The following is a 4,965-nucleotide window of genomic DNA, read 5'->3' on the forward strand; positions in this document are numbered from 1 at the left end:
CAATGTGTTACGTATGACAACTTATTGTCAGATGGCAGCCACAATTATCATAATAAAACACATACACACGATAGGTGAGTCAGTGTGTTGATTTTTTTTTTTTAATAATAATTTTTATGGAGTTTTACTTGAAGGCAGTAGAATGAAATATCATAGTTGGCTTACTTCCAAACTTATAATATAATAATAATAAGATAACTGAAGTCAGCCAAAGATGAAACTTAAGCTGTAAAACTTGCAATGTTTCTTTAGCATAGGAACACCAATTGTGTGCTTAAGAGTATTTGTGTTAGATTTATATTGTTCTTATGTTTGGCCTTTACAATGTCTAGGATCTCTTTGAGGTTTTTTTGTGATTGTTTAGTGGCTGTGTAGACGTGATCAGTCTGGCTCTCAGGTTCTGCTCCACTTCTCTCACCTCTAATAAATAACAAATTATGACGTTGCAACATCACAGATCTCAAGATCAGAATCCTGAAAGCTGGTTTTAAAATAAGGCCTTTTTTCAGCCTAACATCCAGTTGTCTTTACGTCTTTACGGAGCCGACTAGAACACTAAATATAGGACACATCAAACAGAGAACTACTTGTTTGTGAATCAGATCAACCTTTATTTAAGTTCTTGGCACAAGAACCAAACAAGATTTCGAACATGTGCCAAGTTCTTAGTGTTACTTTAATAGGGTTTAAAAACCATTCTATTTCAGAAAAAGTTTCAGTTTATTTTAATGAAATATTTCAAGTACAAATTAAAATGATTATTATTTCAAACATGACATTAATTCATAAAATGCATTGTTTTCGGTGACAAAATATTTTACTTTGATTTGGCGGACAATTTTTTTTATTAATAAACAGTGTAGCAGTTTTGTTAAAAATGCTTCAAGAATTTTATTTTTAAAGAGGCTTTTTTATATTATGATATGAAGAAGTCATTATGAATTGCATTTTTATGTATTTTGATTAATACATAATTTTATTCACTTCAGTATTATTTTCACAAGAAAGGTGATAATTTTCAAATTTGTAAGTACAAAAACCAAAACTGTTCACACTTGTAGCACATCTCATTCTTTCTAAACCTGATTTCATACTTTCATTACAACCACACATATTTTCTTTCCTCAAAATCATTGTTTCAAAACACAGATCAATGTAATACGTAACCAGGACATTTGATTTAATCACCAGAATACAACAGTATGATTATTTCTGTTTAACATTCAGTTATTTAACTAGCAAATAATGCAAGACATGTTTCAAATCACCCTTTAGTACAGGCTATTGTTAAATTAAATGAAATTAAATGTACTGGTATTACTATATTCGTGGGGACATTTGGTCCCCATGACGTAAGGAATACCAGGATGACACACACATACTCACACTTTGTGAACATGTTGGTTGAAACAAATCACTTATACTGTAATTATCTTATTATATTTAATTATTCATTTTGAAAATGGCAAGAAATCTATAGACATACTGAACCAAATGATACACAGATTAAAAATTAAAATCATCTGGATTAAATTTTAGACAAATTTGACTGATGTTACACATATTCAACTGAACAAGGAGATATGCAAATGAAAAGACTAATAGTATTAGCATTATGTAAGGCAGTCGCTGAAAAAAAAATCATACTGATGAAACATTTTGTGTAGTGAAAAGGATATATGTAATTTGTGTTTTATATAACATAATTTAAAATATGCTGAAATGTTTGGGGGGAAAAAGTGCATTTTTATGATCTGTTGTGAGATTGTTTAGAAAATGTACTCTTGTGAAAATCACTCCAAAGCAATCAACAAAACTGTAAATACAAAAACAAACATTGTCATTTACCTGCATATAGCAGCACAATAGTGTGATAAAGCACCAGTAATGCAGTATTCATTAAAACCTGGAATTTTACATCTTACTTCCAAAATGCATAAAAACTCAAAAAAATTGCATATCTCAAAACAAGCTTATATCATATACATCAAAAACACTTTGTCACTCATAAAACAGTGACTTTAAAGGTAGCATTGCAAGGTTCATTTTTTGTTTTTACTTTAAGTGTTTGGATTATGTGCCAAACCCAAATTATTTTACTACATAGGGTAGGTTTTACATATTGGCCAAGGGCCAGTGAACAGAAGGCTGCTGGGTAAAGGAATGACAATTACCATCATGGCCTTGAGCAAGGTACCTATAGCTCAGATTGCTGCAGAGGGGTTTTTATGTCAAGAATACTGTTAATTGCTTTGGATAAGAGCATTTGCTAAATTACTACTTGCTTAGTAACTATATGAATGGCATCCTTTTATTGTGTAGGATCCACTGCAGGATGTTACAAGAATAATTCAGTTTAATGTAGAAGTAAACACACACCAGATCCAGAGAATACTTATATAAAGTAGGCTACAGTATATAACCACACAACTACAAATGGTAATCATTGTAACAGCAGGTACCAACAAAATATTAAACTTCTCTGCATTCAGTTATTTGTAGTTCTTATAAAAATAAATCAGAAATGTTGTATTGTACAGAGTGATTTCAAAATATTAAGGCTGAGAACGTACAAAACTCCTTAATCCAGTTCAGAAGAACTTTTCTAAGCCATATGTATTGTACAAACACATGCCAATATGGTACATATGCGATGACGCAGTTACAATGACACGAAGGAATTTCACAGGAATTTCAAAATAGGAAGTCATCATGTGGAAAAAGTCCCTTAAACAGCAGGAACATCAAGATAATATACTGTACAAGGATGTAAAATAAACACAGTAAGACATTACAAACATATTATTAAGACTGCGCTTATGTAATATGACATTGCAACATCACAGATCTCAAGATCAGAATCCTGAAAGCTGGTTTTAAAATACGCCTTTTTTCAGCCTAACATCCAGTTGTCTTTACGTCTTTACGGAGCCGACTAGAACACTAAATATAGGACACATCAAACAGAGAACTACTTGTTTGTGAATCAGATCAACCTTTATTTAAGTTCTTGGCACAAGAACCAAACAAGATTTCGAACATGTGCCAAGTTCTTAGTGTTACTTTAATAGGGTTTAAAAACCATTCTATTTCAGAAAAAGTTTCAGTTTATTTTAATGAAATATTTCAAGTACAAATTAAAATGATTATTATTTCAAACATGACATTAATTCATAAAATGCATTGTTTTCGGTGACAAAATATTTTACTTTGATTTGGCGGACAATTTTTTTTATTAATAAACAGTGTAGCAGTTTTGTTAAAAATGTTTCAAGAATTTTATTTTTAAAGAGGCTTTTTTATATTATGATATGAAGAAGTCATTATGAATTGCATTTTTATGTATTTTGATTAATACATAATTTTATTCACTTCAGTATTATTTTCACAAGAAAGGTGATAATTTTCAAATTTGTAAGTACAAAAACCAAAACTGTTCACACTTGTAGCACATCTCATTCTTTCTAAACCTGATTTCATACTTTCATTACAGCCACACATATTTTCTTTCCTCAAAATCATTGTTTCAAAACACAGATCAATGTAATACGTAACCAGGACATTTGATTTAATCACCAGAATACAACAGTATGATTCTTTCTGTTTAACATTCAGTTATTTAACTAGCAAATAATGCAAGACATGTTTCAAATCACCCTTTAGTACAGGCTATTGTTAAATTAAATGAAATTAAATGTACTGGTATTACTATATTCGTGGGGACATTTGGTCCCCATGACGTAAGGAATACCAGGATGACACACACATACTCACACTTTGTGAACATGTTGGTTCTAAACTGAAACAAATCACTTATACTGTAATTATCTTATTATATTTAATTATTCATTTTGAAAATGGCAAGAAATCTATAGACATACTGAACCAAATGATACACAGATTAACAATTAAAATCATCTGGATTAAATTTTAGACAAATTTGACTGATGTTACACATATTCAACTGAACAAGGAGATATGCAAATGAAAAGACTAACAGTATTAGCATTATGTAAGGCAGTCGCTGAAAAAAAAATCATACTGATGAAACATTTTGTGTAGTGAAAAGGATATATGTAATTTGTGTTTTATATAACATAATTTTAAATATGCTGAAATGTTTGGGGGGAAAAAGTGCATTTTTATGATCTGTTGTGAGATTGTTTAGAAAATGTACTCTTGTGAAAATCACTCCAAAGCAATCAACAAAACTGTAAATACAAAAACAAACATTGTCATTTACCTGCATATAGCAGCACAATAGTGTGATAAAGCACCAGTAATGCAGTATTCATTAAAACCTGGAATTTTATATCTTACTTCCAAAATGCATAAAAACTAAAAAAAATTGCATATCTCAAAACAAGCTTATATCATATACATCAAAAACACTTTGTCACTCATAAAACAGTGACTTTAAAGGTAGCATTGCAAGGTTCATTTTTTGTTTTTACTTTAAGTGTTTGGATTATGTGCCAAACCCAAATTATTTTACTACATAGGGTAGGTTTTACATATTGGCCAAGGGCCAGTGAACAGAAGGCTGCTGGGTAAAGGAATGACAATTACCATCATGGCCTTGAGCAAGGTACCTATAGCTCAGATTGCTGCAGAGGGGTTTTTATGTCAAGAATACTGTTAATTGCTTTGGATAAGAGCATTTGCTAAATTACTACTTGCTTAGTAACTATATGAATGGCATCCTTTTATTGTGTAGGATCCACTGCAGGATGTTACAAGAATAATTGCACATTCACTGCAAGAAGGCTTTGGCTTTTTAATTTGACTTAACATTATTTTCTTTATCCATTATACTGAAGAGACCTTTTTGAAAGATATTGTTTTTTGTTTGTTTGTTTTTGTTAGAAAACACTCTCTGTCTTTTGATGCCGTACCCCTCCTTTCTCACTCTTTCTCTCTCCTTCTCTGAATCACCCCTCCTCTATCTGTTCTCTCTCTCTCTTG

Source organism: Sinocyclocheilus grahami, unplaced genomic scaffold (assembly GCF_001515645.1).
Source record: "Sinocyclocheilus grahami isolate Dianchi unplaced genomic scaffold, SAMN03320097.WGS_v1.1 scaffold47.1, whole genome shotgun sequence".
NCBI classification, from domain to species: Eukaryota; Metazoa; Chordata; class Actinopteri; order Cypriniformes; family Cyprinidae; genus Sinocyclocheilus; species Sinocyclocheilus grahami.